The sequence below is a fragment of the Oryctolagus cuniculus genome, chromosome 2 (genome assembly GCF_051225735.1).
Source record: "Oryctolagus cuniculus isolate XC-2025 breed Fujian yellow rabbit chromosome 2, ASM5122573v1, whole genome shotgun sequence".
In the NCBI taxonomy this organism is placed as follows: Eukaryota; Metazoa; Chordata; class Mammalia; order Lagomorpha; family Leporidae; genus Oryctolagus; species Oryctolagus cuniculus.
The window spans coordinates 109,233,885-109,254,720 of NC_142868.1; the positions used below are offsets into that span (position 1 = coordinate 109,233,885).

Genomic DNA, 20,836 nt, shown 5'->3' on the forward strand with positions numbered 1-20,836 from the left:
TCTTGGCCAGTGCTGCAGCTCAATAGGCTAATCCTCCGCCTGCGGCGCCAACACCCTGGGTTCTAGTTCCGGTCGGGGCGCCGGATTCTGTCCCGGTTGCCCCTCTTCCAGGCCAGCTCTCTGCTGTGGCCAGGGAGTGCAGTGGAGGATGGCCCAAGTGCTTGGGCCCTGCACCCGCATGGGAGACCAGGAGAAGCACCTGGCTCCTGGCTTTGGATCAGCACGGTGCGCTGGCTGCAGCGGCCACTAGGGGGTGAACCACCGGAAAAGGAAGACCTTTCTCTCTGTCTCTCTCTCTCACTGTCCACTCTGACTGTCAAAAAAAAAAAAAAAAAAAAAAAAAAAGATATGCATGTCTTACTTCATAGCATCCAAGTTACATACTTGGCACTGGCTCCTGACTCCAGCCTCTCACTGATGCAGATCCTAGGAGAAGCAGGTAATGGCTGAAGTAGTTGGATCCCTGCCACTCACATGGGAGATCTGGACTGCATTCCCAGCTCCCAGGTTTGTCCTGGCCCAGTCCCAGTCATTATAGGCATTTGAGGTATGAACCAGATGATAGAAGCTCTCTCTCTCTTTCTCTCTCTGATTCTTAAATGAATAATAAATACTTTATGAAAAACAACACCTACCAAGAGTTTATTATTATAAGAAACTGTGATATTTGTGATAAATTTTAAAAGATACTCAGCTCCCTGGATGAGGCAAATCTGAGGATGTTACTCTGTGGGGAGCAACTGAGACTAGACTAAATTACTGGAACTAGGACTAATTCTATGCATCTGCTCTCCCACAATATGGCGCTGGGGAGGAGCAAACAACTACGCAGCTGCCTCATCAGTTTGATAAGCTGCAGGAGCTGATCCTGCTCCTGATTGGAGGAGAGCAGCGTGCTCGGCATGTGGGTAGCAGAGCATGGATTGGTGGAAGAGGACTATAAAGGAGGAGAGAGACAACATGCACCGGGAAACATCTGAAGGAACATCTGAGGAACCCCTGAGAGCCGGCCGGCGGTGTGCCGCTCCTCCGTGGAAGCGGGGGGAAAGCGGCAGGGGGTGCCGCCTCTCCACGGAGGTGGAGGGGACGGCAGCCAACCCGGGAAGGACCAGCAGCAAACCCGGGAAGGACCGAGCAGACAAAAGAACAGCGCAGGGTCCTGTGTTGTTCCTCCGCGAATGGGAGAGCGACATTACTCATGCTCAAAAAATTCATTGCAGAATTCTGAAAACAGACTAAATGTCTATGATGATCATTTTCCATGGAATCACCAGGAAGGACATCTTTGACCACAAATAAAGTTAGATTCACTGTGAATTAAGGGGAATATGGATGATTGCATCATATGGCAGATTAAACACTAGTTAAAGAGCGTAGGTGATTAATCTAGGCATACAAGTAGAGTTAGGGCTCAGTACAGTAACACATCATTCTCCCTGAGGCTGATGAGCTCTCAGAGTATTATAAGCCAGGAGGGATATGGTGAGGCTGTTGTGGTTTGGATATGATCAGAGTGCATTCCCCAGTGATTCATGTGCTGAATTCTTGGTCCTTTGTGAGGCAGTGTTGAGAGATAGTGGGTCTTTTAGGAGTGGGGCCTGGTGGAAGGTGGTTAAGTCTTTGGGACACCACGCTTGGAAGGAATTAATGTAGTTCTCTCAGTGCTGGGTGAGATCTCAACAGTGCAGGGTTGTTATGAACTGAGTCCTCCAACCCCAAGTGCTTGGCCCCTTCTGCATTAAGTGGTTGCCCTTCCTACGTCTTCAGCAAGGTGACCTTTGCCAGACACAGAAGCTGGTGCTGTGGTGCTTTCCAGCCAAATAAACCCCCTTTCCTTAAACATTAAAACAATCTAAGACACAGGCTTCCTGAACCCTTGGTGGCCACAGGATGGATAGACATTGGCACACAGTGCTGTCCTCCTGGCCAACAGCATGAGATTCCAAGTTCCTACATGCAGAAGAGCTTTGCAAGGGGCATGGCTGGCCTGGTCTAATTGGAAAAGAGAAATGGGTACTAATTTTGCAGAGCTTCAGTGAAGTTGGATGCAATTCTAATTTGTGCTGTGGATCAATAAGGAGTGTAAAAGGACTAGTAGTTCTATTGTGCAAAACTGAAAAGTGAATTCTGTCATTATTTCCAGGACAACTTGTACCTAAGCAAGCCTCCTTGTTTGGAGTTCAAAGTTGAGTGTAAGTTTCTCAGAAACTCTTCTCAGACAGCTTCTCTGCTACTCAGGAGATGAACAGGATGAAAACATGGAAACAAAAGGATGTGGTTGTGATGGTTTCCACCAGTGTCCACGTCTTCCAGTCACCTGGAACAAGCATGGGGATATCCGAGGTGGGAGTGTTGAGAAGCAGATGTGAGAGGAGGATTTGTGTGCAAATGATGCATGAAGAAAGCACTCCCGGGTGAAACTGGTAAGAGGATGGGGTGAACAAGCCAGGGAGAAGGCAGAAGACAGATGAGGGAGTCATTTTGCGGAAAGTCACAGCCTCAGTTTGATCCTGTAGGGAGCTCCCAAGTATGAGCCAAACCTGAGAATGGACTGACTGGAAGTCAGATAGGTAAGTACACCAGGATCCCAAAGGCAGTTCTCTGCAAAGAGGCCAGGCACATAGCAGAAGGTGAGGAATGGAGTTACCACAGCAGGATGCAAGGGACTCTCAGCTAAGCAGTGTTTCCTACACATTTTGTTTCCTTGGTAAGATGATCAGAGTTCAGAGTTTTACTCTCGTAAAGTGCAGATAATTGTATTGCCTCCCTATGGAACTGTGAGGTTTAAAGGACACAAGCTATCTTCGAAGGTAGTTCAAATATTTCATGGAATTTGAATTAAAAATATTTATGCTGGTGTAAAAATTTGAAATCCACACATAGTTTTTTCACAATATGTAATCAACTAGATATCTAAATGTAGTAAATGATTAATAAATATTAGCAAAAATGAGTATTTGGCTTCTTATGCTTCAATAGTCATTAGTGACCAAGTGGTAAATCAGAAAGCATGCAAATAGTGTGCATACATGAAACTATAAATACAAATTTGTTCTGATATTTAAGGGAAAACATACAATTTGGCTTTTTGAATTCAGATACTTCAGCTTCTTTTGATCTGAATTATTCAGGGAACCAATTCAACTTTCTGCCTAGTCCTGTTTTGCTGGAGAAACACAAATTTTTCTAATATCATGATTTTTTCATTGCACATATCATTAAATCTCTTTGGACCCAAGTTTCTCATCTATAAATAAAAAATTTTCCTTCCGAAGTTCACTATGATTGTAAAATTTTGTGCATACCATAATGGAGTGAGTTAATTATAGGAAAATAAACTTTTGATTATACTGAAGTTGCAAATGCCCAACCATTAAAATTAAAAATATTCCACTAAAACTGTAAGTTAGATGTCAGAAGTATGACAAAAGGACCGTGTTGTTTAGGTGCTGGTTTAGGTGTATTGTTATTTTGGATTTGAAACAGTGAGGTATGAGAAGAGATGAAAGTAATTTTAGAAAGGACTCAAAGAGTTGTAATCATTTCTAAAGAAAATTTGCAGTCTGGAGGAACAATTGTCTGCCACATTTTGACCTGTATGAAGGACATGTTTAGAAGGATAAATCTTTTTACAACAGAGTTCTTATGTTGCTAGACATTTGCCTACAATACTAGTTCTTGAGCTACAAGATATATAATCTTCATAAGATATGTAGACTCTAAAGGAAGCTCTCAAGCTAAGATATAATTGTATTCTTTAAAAGAGTTTAAAAATAACTAGCAAACACTGTAACAAGGTATCATGATTTAAACACCTCTAGGGAAATTAGAGAGAATACATACAAGAATATTTGAAAGCTTTGTTGAAAAATGGAATCAAAATCTAAGTTCACTTTGGTGCTAAAAATTTTAGAAATTCACGCAGTTTTTTTTCATGTTTTCATTTTCCCATAAACTGTTGGAAGATCTCTCAAATGCATGGATTTTAAAAACTTTCTGTATAAATATCTTTCAATTTAATTTCCATGGAATTTTTGAAATACCCCTGCAAATGCATATTACATTATAATTGATATAAGAATGTTCTTTTTGATCCTAGTAGGAGATTTAATCAATTTATAGTATTTAGCTTTACATTTTAAAATCCTCTTATGGAGGGACATGAATTAAATAAGAATTTCTTCATGAATTTAAATACTAAGCTTAAAAATACAAAAACAAATCACATCTACATGCAGGTTATCAAACTCATATCTTGGGTAGACGACAGTAGATGAAAATGAGTTAATATCAGACACAGCATATTTGAGGACAAAAATGCATATGACAGAATCAAAATAGACTTCTTCCTTCTTAAAAGGCAAAATCATGCAAGCAGATAATGCTTGTGAAAGTTTGTAGACAGAATTACATGATAATAAGTTATATAAATGAATGCTGTTGCAAATACAAGGGCCAATTGATTGATTTTCTTTTTTTTGGACAGGCAGAGTGGACAGTGAGAGAGACAGGTCTTCCCTTGCCGTTGCTTCACCCTCCAATGGCTGCCGTGGCCAGTGCGCTGCGGCCAGCGCACTGAGCTGATCCGATGGCAGGAGCCAGGTGCTTCTCCTGGTCTCCCATGGAGTGCAGGGCCCAAGCACTTGGGCCATCCTCCACTGCACTCCCTGGCCACAGCAGAGAGCTGGCCTGGAAGAGGGGCAACCGGGAAAGGATCCGGCGCCCCGACCGGGACTAGAACCTGGTGTGCCAGCGCCACAAAGTGGAGGATTAGCCCAGTGAGCTACGGCGTCAGCCCCCAATTGATTGATTTTCAACAGAAGTGAAACATTTTGACATACTCTTATGAGCTCTTAACACATAATAGGCACAAAATGTAGAGTAAAAAGAACTAAATCATGAAACTAATTTAATGTTACAGACTAGATATATGATCTATATATATGTTAAGTATATATGATTAAAGTATATGTGATTAAGTATATATGATTAAATATGATTAAATAGTTACAAAGCAAATCTTAATACTTTCTACGGAACAAATTCTCTCACAATCCTCTAAAAACAGTGTGATAAATTCAGACGTTAACAAAAATATTTTAAAAAACTCAAAAATTCTTATCTTTTTATAAATAAAAAGACACTTAAGAAATGCCTGACAAAAGTGCAGGTAGAGTGGTGGTTATATTAATAACAATCACAATAAACTTACATATTACAAAACACACAAAGGGTTGCCACATTCTAATTAGGGATGATTTTACAGTATACGTTTATAGTAAAAGTATAAAATTGTTTTGGAATTAAATAAGATACAATTGAATAATACGAATTAATTATTAATAAGTTTAGCAAATAAAAGCAAAACGTACCAGGAGTTAAGGAAGCTGCTATAACAAAAGTCTGAGTGTGGGAAGCAGGGCCCGGCTCCCACAACACAGCGTTGAGAAGGAGTAAACAAGTCCTACACAGCGGCTTCGGCTGCTTCATCAATTTGACTAATGAGCTGCAGGAGCTGACCTGACCTCTGATTGGAAGAGAGCGGCGTGCTCAGCACGCGGGCAGCAGAGCACGGATTGGTGGGAGAGGACTATAAAAGGGGACTCAAGGGCACTTTCTGGGACAACTACTGTCTCCGGGCTGGTGGAGAGTTCGGGGGTGGTTGTTTGGAGAGTCGGTTGGTAAGTTCGCTGGCGAGCTCGTTACTTCGGTCTTCTCTTTACCTGTTCTTGCGTTGCTATAGAAAAAACCTACAGCGTGGGAAAAACCGCGTCCGGTCCGGTGCTGCTCCTCCGCTCGCGGAGGAGTGACCCTGAGGGCTTTTTTTTTTTTATGAGTGTTATTTATAAACTCTAGCAAGTCTCTCCTTTTTTTTAAAAGATTTTTTAAAAATTTATTTTGAAAGACAGAGTTACAGAAAGGAAGAGACACAGGGAGAGGGATCTTCCATCCACTGATTCACTCCGTAAATGTCCAAAACAGCCAGTGTTGGTCCAGACCAAAGCCAGAAGCCCAAAGCTTCTTCTGCATCTTCCATGTGGGTGAGAGGCCTGAACACTCGGTTCATCCTCTGTTGCCTCCCCAGGCACATCAGCAGGGAGCTGGGGCAGAAGTGGAGCAGCCGGGACTCAAACTGGCTCCCATGCGGGATGCCAGGGTGGTATCCTTACCCACTACACCAAAGTGTCAGCTCCTAGTCTCCTTAAAAAAATGAGACAAGATGCATATCCCAGACTCAAAGGAAATTAAATTTATGGAAATAAATTATAATTCATGTTCTATGTCTGCTGTTTTGAAAATTTTAAATAAATAATTCTCCCCCAAATTAGGAAAAGCTTGATGTGGCTCATTAATTATGGCAAATGTTAGTAAATATGAGATGTTAGTACTAGGAGAAGCTGGGGGTGGAGTATATGGGAATTCTTTGGGCTACAATGGTTAAAGCCATTGTTGAATAAAAAGTTTTTAAAAATAGTTTCTCCACTGCTTGGCGAAACAATTTCTGCAATCTACGAAATATTTATGCTTTACATTTTATTTCTATAATTTTATCCATTACCTTTAATCTGCCAAGCTATTCTAGAGCCATCATCACAATGTTTTTTTAAAAGTTTTATTTATTTATTTTTATGTATTTGAGAGGCAGAGTGGCAGAGAAAGAGAGACTGATTTTTGGTCTGCTGGGGTTAGGTCAAGCAGAAGCCAGTAGCCGCAAACCCAACTGAGTCCCCCACATGAGTGGCAGAGACCCAAATACTCTAGCCATCACCTTGCAGAATGCACATTAGCAGGAATTTGAAAGCAAAGTGGAGACTTAAACTCAAACATTCTGCTACAGGATACAGGCATCCCAAGCTGTATCTTAACTGCTGCACCAGACACCCACCTCTATATTTCTAATTTTAAAACTTTCAAAGATATTTAAGATATAACTTGCTATTTCTAATTTTTCTTAGCCTTGCTCATCCATTTCTGAATGTATAATAATTTTATCCAGTTACACGTGTCATTAAAATTCTAACAAGTGTGTTATTTGATTTGGTAAAAATAAAATTTTCATAAATATTTTAATAAAAATGTGTTATATTCCTTTGATTTATTGGGTTTTATTTTTTCAGTATAGTTTTGAAAAGATATTAAGAATAGTAAGTACATTACCAGGGTGGACCACTTGGGATGCCTTTATGCCATGGAGGGGTGCCTGGATTCAAGTCTGGGCTCTGTTCATCCTTGATTCCGTTTTCCTGCTGACGTGCACCATGTGAGGCAGCAAGAGATGGCTTTCGTAGTTGCGTCTCTGGTACTCACATGAGAGGTGTAGACCGAATTCCCAGCTCATGGTTTTGGCCTGCCCCAACCCTAGATGTTGCAGGCATTTGGAAAATGAATAAACAGATAGAAGAGCTCTCTCTGTGTCTGATAAATAAATTATTAATGAGAAAATATATTGCTAAGTTTATCCTCAGCAATTTTATTTTTGGAGCTAGCACTGTGGTGTAGTGGGTTAAGGCACCATAAGGGGTGGTGGTTTGATTCCTGGCTGCTCCATTTCCAATCCAGCTTCCTGCTAATGTGCCTGGGCAAGCAGCAGGAAAATGGTTCCAGTGCTTGGGCCCCTGCACCCACGTGGGAGACCCAGAAGAAGCTCCTGGCTTCGGCCTGGCTATTGCTCTATTTGCTGAGTGAACCAGTGGATGAAAGATCTTTCTGTCTCTCCCTGTCTCTCTCTAACTTTGCCTTTAAAATAAAATAAATAAACCTTTTTTTAAAAAAATAAACATTTTTCTATTGTGAACTTTATCTTTTCTTGTAAATTTTTGGTTGCAGGAAACTATTTCTAACTATATGTTTTTATAATTAATTATATAGTTATTGATTATATTTATATTAGATATTGCTAGTCACAAATTGAAATATCTATTACTAACATAATTTGAATTTGTTTTTTTTTGGTTTTCTCGGAAGCCAATCAAATTATCTGAATGGAAGGATCAAATAACAAGCTTGTCTCTTCAGTTCCAGGTAGGGTCTTTTCTATTTATTTTATTCAATTTATTTTCTTGCCTTATTTTGGTTGCCTATTGTTTATTTTCTTGTATCATTTACTGTATTTCCTGTTTGGGTGTGATATCTGATTTTGGCTACTTCAGAATATAGTTATTATGTTAAGAGAGTGACTTTTCAATTTCACATCACTAAAATATTTTTGTAGAGTAGCCACTAAGAAAACTATACAAAGACTTATACTCAAAATTTCTAAAAATAAATCAAGACAGAACCCTGAAAAAATGTACGAGTATCCCACAAGAAGCCAAGAAAAGTGAAAGGAGTGAAAAAGAAAATAAATTAAAACAAATAATAGAATTAGGCTGAAGGCCTATCATATCGACAACTACCTTAAAAGCCAATGATGTAAATATGCCAATTAAAAGATAGAAATTGGCAAGGTGGATTAAAAACAGGATACACAATATGCTATTTGTCACTTTAAAGACAGTAACCTAAGTTGATTAAAAGTAATTGAATAAAAAAGTTGTACCATGTAAACTTGAATTTATAAAAATAAGTGTGATTATAGTAATAGAAGATAAAAGTAGACTTCAAAGCAAAGAACATTACATAGTGATAAGAGAGCCAATACACAAAGAAGACGTAATGAACCTAAAAGCAAGTGTGCCAATTACACGGAGCCTCAGGATGCAGTAAAACTTAAAGAGAGCTAGGAGGAAAAATGGACAACACCACAATTGTAGTTGCTGAATTCCACAGCCCACTATTAGTAACTGAATAATCTCCTTATAGAGAGAAAATCATCAAGGATGTAGAAGAAGACAGCAAAATAAGGTAAAAGGAAAAATGTTAAGGATTCACAGAATATTAAGTAAAATTGGCCATATCCTGGTTTATAAAACAAAACTCATGATTTTCAAAATTAAGTCCCACAGAGTATATTCTGTGAGCACCATGTAATCCTTCAGACACTTGGAAATTAAACAACACACTTACAAATAAAGAGAAAGTGTAAAAGGAAATTAAGGGGCCAGCACCGCGGCTCACTAGGCTAATCCTCCGCCTTGCGGCGCCGGCACACTGGGTTCTAGTCCTGGTCGGGGTGCCGGATTCTGTCCCGGTTGCCCCTCTTCCAGGCCAGCTCTCTGCTGTGGCCAGGGAGTGCAGTGGAGGATGGCCCAAGTGCTTGGGCCCTGCACCCCATGGGAGACCAGGAAAAGCACCTGGCTCCTGCCTTTGGATCAGCGCGGTGCCGTGGCCATTGGAGGGTGAACCAACGGCAAAAGAAGACCTTTCTCTCTGTCTCTCTCTCACTGTCCACTCTGCCTGTCAAAAAAAATAAAATAAAATAAAATAAAATAAAATAAAATAAAAATTAAGACAACGGAAAAATACAACATATCTAAATATCTAAATACAACATATCTAAATATGTAGATACTGCTACAGCAGCATTGAGGAGAAAATTAAGAGAATTAAAGGCTTACAAAGAAGGGTGGGAGTGTGGGCAGGAGGGCGGGAGGGGTAGGAAGAACTACTATATTTCTACATTTGTATATATGAAATGTATGGTTTGCATACCTTAAATAAAAGGTTTCTAGGTTAAAAAAGTCTCTAATGCATAATCTAAGTTTCTTACTTCATGAAACTAGAAAATAATACAGATTATGTAATAAACAATAAGAAAGAAGAGAATAGCAAAAATAAGAGCATAATTCAAGAAATTAAAATGAAAAATAGATAAAAATTGAAATAAACAGTAATTTATTGGGATAAAGCTCTAGAAGACTGATAAAGATAAAATATTAAAAAAGAGATGATAATAACATCAGTATCAGAATTAAATAAGAGCTATTGTTACATATTCTACAGCCATTAAAAAGAAAGAATAGACTGAAGTTTTAACCTAGCAATTTAAGATTCCCATTAATGGTACCTGGGTTCAACTCCTGGCTCCTACTTCTGATTCCAGAATCCTGCAAATACAGGATCTGCCTTAAGTAATTGAACCCCTGCCACCCACATGTCAGACGTGGATTGTCTTCTGGGCTTCTGGCTTCAACTTGGCCCAGACCTGGCCATAGTGGTCATTTAGGGAATGAACATGTGAGCATGTGAGAGCTCTCTCTCGCTCTCTCTCTCTCTCTCTCTCTTTCTCTTCCCTCTCTTTTTCTCTTAAATAATTTTTTAGAAATTTTAAATTATAAAAAAGTAAGAGAAATATTATACTGTATGTTTGTAATTTCAGCAATTTAGAAGACATGGACTAATTTCTTGAAACCATAAACTACCTAAAATAAATGAAAATAAAATATACAATTTGAATAGAGATCAACTTGTAAATAAATTGAATTTGTTGGCAAAAAGCTCTTGGAAAAGAAATCTCCAAGCCCACATGGTTTCACTGTAGAATTCCATAAATAATTTAAAGGAGAAGTAATGCCAACATCACATAATCTTTTTCAGAAGATAAAAGAGGAGGGAAACCCTTTCCTAAATATCTTATTACCAATAATGTACAAAAAGAATACACAAAAGAAAATTATAGACCCATATCTCTCATTAACTTGGTAATAAAAATCCTCAAACATATTATTAGGAAATTCAGAATTACATAAAAGGAACTATATACAATGGCCAAATGAGATTTCTTCCAGATGTTCAACTTTGAAAATTCAATCTATGTAATCCACCATATCAACAAGCTAAAATGAAAAGTGATATGATTATATCAATTAATGCAGAGAAACTCCAATGCCATTCATAATTAAAATTCTCAGAAAAAAAAAAAAAAGAGTAGAGGGGAATCTCTTGGATTTAACAAAGAACATCCACAAACTGACCTATAACTATCATCATACTTAGTGATCAAAGAATTAATTCTTCCCCCTAATATCAGAAACAAGGAAGGAGGTCTGGTTTCAACACTCTTTTTAAATATGGTGATAGAAATTCTATCAGTTCAATAACAGAGGTACACATATCTTAACTAAAACAACAAAAAGCAGTCCCTATTGGAGTTGACATTATTGTCTATGTATAAAATCCCAAAGAATCATAAGCACCTTTTATGGAATCAATAAATGGACTCGCAAGAACACAAGATACAAGATCAACACAGAAAAATCAATAATATTAGTTTTATTTTTATAAACTAGCAAGAAATTAGTAAAAACCAACATTAAAAATAACAGCATATAGTTGCTACAAAGAAAATGAAATTATTGTAATTCTAGCAAAATAATTATAAGATACACCTGCTGAAATTTATGAACTGCTAATGAGTAAAATCAAAGGAAACATACAATGTTCATAAATTGGAAGAATCAAGATAATGAAGATATTATTAATTCTCCTCATTTTTCTTTATGGGTTTAATGTAACCCTGTCAATCCCCAGCATATATTTTTGAAGATACAGACAGATTTAATTTATATGGAAAAAGCAGGCCCTAAAAGAGCATAAATCAATTCTGAAGAAAAATCAAAATTGTATGGTGATTCAAAGCAGAATTGTGTTCTTGGCTGAGGAATAGACACAACACAGTGGAATAAAATACAGTACCTTGAAATAGTCCCAAACAAATATGCCGAACTGATTTTCAAGAAAGGAGAAAAAGTAATTCAATGGATATAAGATAACCTTTAAATAACCGGTATTAGAACAATTGAACATCCATTTGCAAAAAAAATGAACATCTACCTGAACCTGCCACCTTATATGAAAATCATATGGCTTTGCAATCATAAAAATATTATAAAATATTTATTTATTAATTATTTGAGAGGCAGGGAGAGAGGGACAGAAAGAAAGGCAGACAAGATGTATAGATGATGACAGACTGACATAAATAGATTGAACTGATAGATGATAGATAAATATATATGTGTGTGTGTGTGTGTGTGTGTGTGTGTGTGTATCTTTTGCTGGTTCACTCCTCAAATGCCCACAATTGCCTGGCAGGGCCAGGTCAAACCAACAGCTAGGAACTCAATCCAGGTCTGTCACATGAGTGGCAGGAAACCAATTACTTGAGCCATCATCACTGCCTCTCAAGGTCTGCATTAGCAGGAAGCTGGAGTCAGGAGCCAGAGCTGGGTATTAAACTCAGTTATTCCAATGTGGGGCACCATGCATCTTAACCAGTGTTTTAACTTACAGGCTAAATTCCTGCCCAATATACTCTTTTTTTAAATTTATCATTTGAACAACAGAAACTTATGTTCATGGATAAACTTGTCCTTAGATTTCCACGGTAGCATTATCTATAATAATTCCAAATTAGAAACAATCCATAAATCCTTCAACAGGTGAATGATTTAAGAAAATTTTGTGGTCCATTCATAGCACGGAATACCAGTTGGCAGGAAAAAAGAAACAAACTACTGATACACGCAACAATTTGGATGGCTCTCAAGGGAATTATGTTAAGTGGAAAAAAATATCAGAAAGGTTACATATATGGTGATTCTGTGTACCTAATGTTCTTGAAAATTAAATGATAAAATCAGAATTAGAGAAGAGTTTAGATGCTGTCTGGAGAAGTGGCTGTGGCTATAGAAAGTGGCATCAGTGACCTTCATGGTGCAACTGCTCTGTGTCTTTACTGTGGTTAGCAGCATGCGAATCTAAATTGTGATAAAATTCATAGATGAAACTCAGCACACATAATGTAAATGCAAAAAAAAGGTGAGTAGATTTTTTTTCTTTTACTATGTATCTCCTGCTTGCACTGTAGTTACACAAGATGTTTTCCGAGAAGACTAATACATCATTTCTGTATTACGATTCTGTACAATATCTTATAACTGTGTGTGAACTTACAATTATCTCAAAATTTAATGAGTTTAAAAAATCAGATATTTGGGGGCTATATTTGGTAATATATTTGGTAATGTATTTTTGTAATATATATTTGGTTTGTTGCTATCAATTTAGTATTAACAGGTTTCCCATAATGAACCACCCATCACATTGTAGAGTTAAATCTATGGCATATGAATTTTTCTCTGTACTGATAGACTTTGTTGATTCAATCTTTCAGTATACTCTAGGATTTTTACATCCATATGCACAATTGAAATTAACCTGTAGTTCTGATTTTGAATGTTTTATTAGCTTTGCAAAAATAACTGGGAAACTTTCCATCTTTTTATATGCTCTACTTAAGATTATATACCATGGAACTATTTTGAAGTTTTTGGAAGAATTCACCATAATGTTAGCTGGACCTACTGTATTTCATGGAGGTAATTCTTTGAAAACAGTTCCAATTTCTTCCATGCTTATTTTTATGTTCAGTTTTTCAGCTTCAGCCAATTTTATCATTTTACATATATTTTTGGAAACATGAATATTTCCAAGTATATTAGCATGGAGTTTATGTTTGATATTCTAATTTTTATATATTCTTATTCAAATGTGGTAATGTGATGCTACTTCACATGGTAAAATGGAATTAAAAGATGTTTATTTTGAAAAAAATATTTGAAATCATGCATGTTTTTTCATTACATGCATTTCCATGAACTTTTTGAAGACCCCTATACAGCTCATATCTCATTTGTATCCCACTAAAACTTACATGTTCTCATTATTTAAATCTTGGGTTTTCTGAGTAACTTTTAAAATTAATAGGAATTGTGGCTGGTGTGGTGATGCAGCAGATTAAGCCACTATCTGACATGCTAGCATTCTGTATGAGTACAGTTTGAGTCTGATTGAACCACTTCCAATTTAGCTCCCTGAAATTATGCCTGGAAAAGCAGAGGAAGATGGCCCAAGTACTACATACTCCTGTGACCCATGTGGGAGACCTGTATGGCATTCCAGGCTCCTGCCTTGAGCCTGGCCCAGCCCTGGCCATAGGGCCATTTGGGGAGTAAACCAGCAGATCAAGAACCATCTCTGTGTGTCTCTTTCTCTTTCTCTGTAACTGTCTTTCAAATAAATAAATCTTTATAAAACAAATCAGCAGAAATCATTTTTATGTATGGATTCATATAAGATATTAGACAACTAAATAATTATGCTATTATATTAACATATAGGTATGTGTGTATTATATATGTATTTCATTGACTATCACAATAAATTTCAATTGGATTAAAACATGGAAGAGGAAAGAATGATGAAGAAAAGGCCTGGATACAATGTAATTTACTTGGTCTCCAATTGTAGAAGTTTGTTCTAAAAATAAAGGCAAAGGAAGAAACAAACAGATTAAAATATTTAAGTGAGCCAAAAAAATTTTAACAATTTATATAATCAAATAATGTAGACCTTTCAATAAATGGTGCTGAAAGCAACTACATACCTATACCCAAATAAGTGAATTTTGATTCATATATCTCTTATGTGAGAATATTAACTCAAAATGTGTCACAAACCCAAAATACAAAATCTGAAACTATATAACTTTTAGAACAGAGCACAAGTGAAAATCCCATGAATCCCTTGAGCAAAGATTTCTAATATGCAATAGCAAAATGACTATCCATAAAATAAAAAAAAATGCTGATAAATTGGAGTTCATCAAAATTTTAAAAATTCTGTCCTTGAAAGACACTACTAACTGAAAGAACAAGCTACCCAGTGAGAGAAGATATTTTCTTTTCTTTAAAAGGTTTGTTTATTTATTTGAAAGTCAGAGCTACAGAAAGGGAAGGAGAATCCATTGGTTCACTCCCCATATGGGTGCAACAACCATGGCTGGGCCAGGCTGAAGCCAGGAGCCAGGAGCTTTAGCCTTGTGTTCCACTGCAGGCCATAGCTTAACTAACTGCACCATGGTGCCATTCACTAGAAAAATTATTTTTAAAACACATCTGTAAAAATATTTTTGTCAAAAAATATAAAGAAGAGACAAGCATTGTGGCGTAGCAGGTAAAGCTGCCAATCTGTGACAGCAGCATCCCATATAAGTGTCAGTTAGTGACCTGGCTGCTCCACTTCCAATCCCTCACCCTGCTAATGGCCTGGGAAAAGCAATGGAGGATGGCCCAAGTGTTGGGCCCATGCTAACCATGTGGGAGAGCCCAGTGACGCACCTGCCTCCTGGCTTCAACCTGACGTAGTATTGGCCATTGCAGCCATCTGGGAAGTGAGTAAGTAGATGAAAAATCTCTCTCTCTCTCTCTCTCTCTCTCTCTCTCTCTCACACTCCCTTAATTGTGACATTTAAAAAAGTAAATAAATCTTTTAAAAAAAAAGTATATAGGGACTGGTGCTGTTTGTTAGGCTAAGTCTTCACCTGTGGCACTGACATCCCATATGGACACAGGACCTGAGCATCCTCTGGTCTGTGTATCTTTGGAACATTCTGGATCCAATCCTGCCCCAACCTCAGCTGTTGAGGTTGTTTGGAAATGAAGCAACAGATGGAAGACCTGGCTCCCTCTGTGTCTCCTCTTCTCTCTATAACTAACTCTGCCTTTCAAAAAAAAAAAAATAAATTAAGAAGTGGATCCAGGATTATAACCCCGGACACTCCATTCCAACTGATGTTTTAACTGCTGTACTGAACACCAACCTTATACTTCTCAAATTCAAAGTCCTATGTTACTAAAAATCCAAATACCAAGGTAGAAATCAATTTTGCGATCCTTTCACAATCTAGCAATGCTTTATTTCTACCAAACTGTTTATTTTAATACTTAACAATCTCTCTGAACTGGATTATCCTTTCCATTCAAATCATTACCCACCCCACCAGGCCCTGGTCCCCAAATATAATTTCTCTGTGTGTAGCAAGCTCTCTTTCTTCATCTTTAGCAAAGTAAATATCTTAGTGGCAACATCCTTCTTTGAAAAAATTTAAGTTTCAAAATCAAGCAGAACTCCCCTAAAATACTTTTTGTATATACACGTATGATTCTGGATTGAATTGTATTGATTTATCCCTGTTCCTTATACCATGTCTATTTTATTTCTTTATTCACAAACATTTAAAATATTGATACATGCCAGTCACTGTTTTGGGTTACAGGGATACAAAGTAACATAAAACATGCCCTAGTTCTGCAGCTGTAATGGTCTACCTCAGTTGAAACACAAACATAACACCAGTAGCCAGAGAGCAATGCAGCTGATGTGCACATAGGGCTGAAGGGTCCTTGGCCCTCAAGTGTTCTACTTTTTAACCATTGCCCGCTATGAATGACCAACCAATACCAATGACCAAATACCCAGAATGTATTCCATAAATGGAATATAATAAATGTGAAAGTAAAAATAAACATCTGAAATACAACATGGAATATAAAATTCAAAGACAGGATGAAGACTACTTGAGTCTTTTAAAGTCTCACCATTGTCTTTCTTATGTTCCCTGCAACATGGTAACTGGCCGAGGGGTGCTAACAGGATACTTAGATTTCTCGTTCTGGTCATCTGGTTGACTTGATAACATGAATTCCTTCTGGTACAGACAACCCAAAGCTTAATAAAAATTCGTTTAAGCATGTGGCTGAGCTCAGGAGTGGAAACTCCTCAGGTGCCAGAATGAAAGACGTGGAATATCACCCTGAGTGTTCCTGGCAGAACATAGCTAGGCTGCCAGCACAGGATTTCAAACACAGATAAGTGGCCTCTTGAGACTTGAGTTGAAATTCAGACTGTGATAGACAAAGATTCAGATTGTTTACAATTCAGAGGCGTCCTCAAAGAAGATTTACTTCAGCAATAAAAATGTGAGCCCCAAAGAAAGCAGAAAGATGCAAAAGGGATTTACAAATCATGCAAAGGCAATATACCCATACAAATAATGATAGATAGGAGAAAAATAGATAGCAAGGATTATTATAAAACTATAGTTAACTTAATCAATACAATACACATAGTGGATTAAAATAAATAGAATGCAAGAGTTCACAAACAGATGCGTGTTTTTGTCTGTGCATGCATTTATATATGTGTGTGTACATGTGAATACATGTATGCACATGTATATGTAAAAATATTTTACACACACAAAGGAGCTTGGAATAGTGAAACTATATCTGAGCTGGAAATGCCAAGCAAGGAGAAAAATTAAAAACTTGTTAATCAATGACGCTGGAACAACTGGGAGGGAAAGATACTGAAAAGACATCATGTTGAATGAAATAAACTGGATACAGAAAGACAAATATCACTTGTTGTCCATTATAAATGGGAGCTAAATTTTTTTAAAGCTCTAAAAATGAAAACAAAAAAATACAAAGAAATGCCTATGTGTATTGGTTTTCCTACAAATATAGTGCTTTGTCAAAATTGTTTTAAATCTTTATCAAATTGTTGAGAAATATGTACTACTGCAGTTTTAATGATCTGTGACTATTCTAAGACTTATATATGTGAGTTAAATCAACATCTTTTCTTTTTTTTTTTTTTTTTTTTTTTTTTTTTTGACAGGCAGAGTGGACAGTGAGAGAGAGAGACAGAGAGAGAAAGGTCTTCCTTTGCCATTGGTTCACCCTCCAATGGCTGCCGCTGCAGCCGGCGCACCGCGCTGATCCTGGCAGGAGCCAGGAGCCAGGTGCTTTTCCTGGTCTCCCATGGGGTGCAGGGCCCAAGCACCTGGGCCATCCTCCACTGCACTCCCTGGCCATAGCAGAGAGCTGGCCTGGAAGAGGGGCAACCGGGACAGAATCCGGCACCCCAACCGGGACTAGAACCCGGTGTGCCGGCGCCGCAAGGTGGAGGATTAGCCTATTGAGCCACGGCGCCAGCAACATCTTTTCATTTGATCACAATTTACAGCCCTTGCCAATATTTCTGTTGAACTATGGTCTTTTTACTTTTTGTTTAATGAACTGTTTATTTAGTGGAGCAAAAAGCCTGTGACTGTAATGTAAATTAAGATTGTTATCTCAAAAATAAAAAAAAAGAGAATTAGATCCCTACCTCACACTTTTGCAAAAAATATATTGCAGATGAAGAAGTGTTTTAAATATGAAAAGCAAAATTAGGCATTTAAATTTTCTTATTTGTATGGGTTTATTTGAAAGGTAAAGAGACAGAGAGTTAGTTATCTTTCACATAGTGATTCACTCCCCAAATGTCAGCAACTTCCTGGGCTGGATGAGGCTCAAATCAGGAGCCTGGAATTCAATCTACTGTGTCCCATGTGGGTGGCAGGGACTCAAGTACTTGAGCTGTCACCTGCTACTTCCCAGAGTGTGCCTGATTGGAAGTAGAGGCAGAACTGGAACCCAAGTACTCTGACCTTGAATTGGACATCCTAAGCAGTGCCTGAAGCCCTGTGCTAAATGTCCATCTCCAAACTAAACACTTTAGAAGAAAATAGAAGGGAACATATTTTTGATAACAAGCTTTAGGGTGATTTTTTAAATGGCAAAAAAAGAACATTCTATAAGAAAAGATTCATTTGTCTTTAATGGAAAAACATCCATGAAATACAAGCTTAAAAAAAAAACTTAAGTCATATAATCAATAAATTTGGCATTCTCAGTATGTAAAGAATATCTTCAATTAAAAATATAAACCTTAAAATTAAGTAGGTATGTGAAACCAAAGCCATTGCCATGAGTAAATGAAGAAAAGGTGAGATTGATTCAGTGGGAAGAATGTGAGTTTAGGGTCAGGCCAACTTGCAAATGACACCTTTTTATTGTGTCACCTACTTGTGACAAAATGGGACTTCCAAGCTTGGATTCCCTTATAGACAAAATAGTGAGTGTGGTGCTTAATTCCCCTAAATTTTGTGTGAGCAGATATATCAGCTTATTTATATTTTATTCATTTAACCAACCCTTCCATAGAGCTTCCCAGGAACCAGGAAGATAAATACTGCAATTGTTCTCTCTTTTAGGGATAATGAAACAGGCACAGAGAGGCTAAGGAACCTGTCCAAGTTCACACCTAGTAAATGGCAGGGCTGGGATTCCAACCCAGAGTTCTGACTGGGCTTCGGAGCAGTGCTCCTAACAGTCTCAACTGCACAGAAGCATTATCTATGCATACACAATAGTTCTCCTTCATCCGCAGTTTCCCCTTCTGCACTTCCCGCTACTTGCAGTAGACGGTGGTCTGAAAATGCTAAATGGAAAAGTCCAGGAATAAGTAGTTTGTAAAATTTAAAGTATGTGTTGTTTTAATAAAGTCTTAGATCACCCAGCTTCACCTGACTAGGAATGTGGATCATCCCCTTCTCTGGCGTGTCAGAGCTAGATATGTTAGTTACTTAGTATCCTTCTTGCCGATCAGAAAGACTGCTTGTGTTCAAATAACCCTTGTTTTACTTAATAAGTGCCCCAAAGCACAAGGCATTGTGGTACTAGTAGTTTTATTATAGTGTACTTTTTATCACTCTTCTTTTTTATTGCTCATTATTGTTGTTAATCTCTTTTTCTGCCTGATTCATAAACTTAACTTTATCGTAGGTAGGTACGTATGTCTGAAAATCCCATAGGATTCAGTACTACCCATGGTTTCAAGACATCCATCTGGAGTACTGGAATGTACTCCCAGCAGGTAACAGGAGACTGTGTACATAAACATATGTGTGGGAGGATATGTGCATATATGTGTGCATACACACACATCTACACCTATGATTACACTACCAAGATTAGTGGAGGTTAGTGGAATAATTTGGATTTTGAAGTGGTATTTAATTATATTTGTTTGAAAGGAGGACACACACACAGATACACAAGCACATATCCTATCCACTAGTTCACTTTCCCAAAGCCTTTAATAACTGGGGTGGGGCCTAGCCAAAGTCAGGAGGCAGGAAGTCAAATTGGGCCTCCCATGTGCCTGTCAGGGTCCCAACTCCTTGAGCGACAGTTTCTACTTCTCAGGTTGTGCAGTAGCAGCAAGTTGGAATTAGGACTAGAGACGGGACTCAGACCTAGGCCCTCTGAGATGGGATGTGACTGTCAGTGTGTTAACCACTAGTCCAATTGCCTGAGTTTTTTTTTTTTATTGGAAGATTCTGGAGATTTGCCATTTGATATACTATGTATTTTTAATTTGTAATATGATTCTGTTGAAGTAACTTTGGGGTATGCTGTGGGATTCTCAAATGTTTTCTCTCAGGAATAATTTGTCTCCAAAATACTATCAAGAAGTAGCCGGTAAGAGTTCAGTCTTTAAGAGCAGATTATTTTTGTCCTGAAAGAAGGAAGTTGGCAGTTTATCTTAATAGTTAGGCTGGGAAAAAATTCTATTTCCTTAAAACCAAAGAGCATACTTTTCAACTTTTTCCTTTTCAACCATTTTCGCAACAGGGCTAAGTTCAGTCAACAGATTCAGTTCCCCACAGCCTGGAGAAATTTCTTCTCCTAGCCCTTGGCCTCCCCAACCAGGGGCAGCCTGATCTCCCTGCCCTTCCCCCCAGGTGACACGCCCCTTGGTCCTCTCCCTCCCCACTTACCTGAACCTGGGAAGTAAGTTTGGGTCTGTAACTCGGACTTTAAATACACTGTTTACAGTAACTGATTTGTAGGCTGAATGCCATTCTGCCCCACTTTGGTCTTGTCAAAGAAATTTAGGTAATTTTCAGCTGATGAAGCATAAGCGTACGGGGACCTATCGGAGACTCTGTCACTCTGGAAGCACTATTTGGAGTGTGTGTTAGGAGGTGGGGAGGGGGCAGGACGACTGTCTTTGGAAAGAGCAGAACTTGTCAGCACTCGCCCTTCCCTGCTGTGAACAGAATCCCTCTCTTTTCCCCCCAGGAGGCCAGGAGGGCAGGGATTTGGTGTCCACATCTCTGAGGTCACAAATCTCCTGCGGCCCAGCCACAGGGCCAGGCTCTGGGGCTCAGGCAGCTTCGGCAGGAGCAGAGCTGGGGCCACGGCGATCCTGTGTTCCCTCC

General features: G+C 38.2%; 2 long non-coding RNA genes across 11 annotated transcripts in view; one reads left to right on the forward strand and one right to left on the reverse strand.

Annotated features, from left to right (window-relative positions):
• LOC138848806 (uncharacterized) overlaps positions 1 to 20,836 on the reverse strand; it is a 127,265-nt gene that overhangs the window by 86,996 nt on the left and 19,433 nt on the right. The gene's annotated exons all lie outside the window — the stretch shown is intronic.
• Positions 5,523 to 20,836, forward strand: part of LOC103346804 (uncharacterized) — a 59,372-nt gene continuing 44,058 nt past the window's right edge. For 3 of the 9 annotated variants that reach the window (XR_016230181.1, XR_016230176.1, XR_016230173.1), the window contains exons 1-2: positions 5,523 to 5,681; positions 7,966 to 8,022. This is a non-coding gene — a long non-coding RNA (uncharacterized LOC103346804). Of the gene's footprint in view, positions 5,682 to 7,965; positions 8,023 to 13,180; positions 13,260 to 13,750; positions 13,962 to 20,836 lie in introns of those variants that run through there. The other 6 variants (XR_016230178.1, XR_016230180.1, XR_016230177.1 and 3 more) reach the window with 6 other exon arrangements.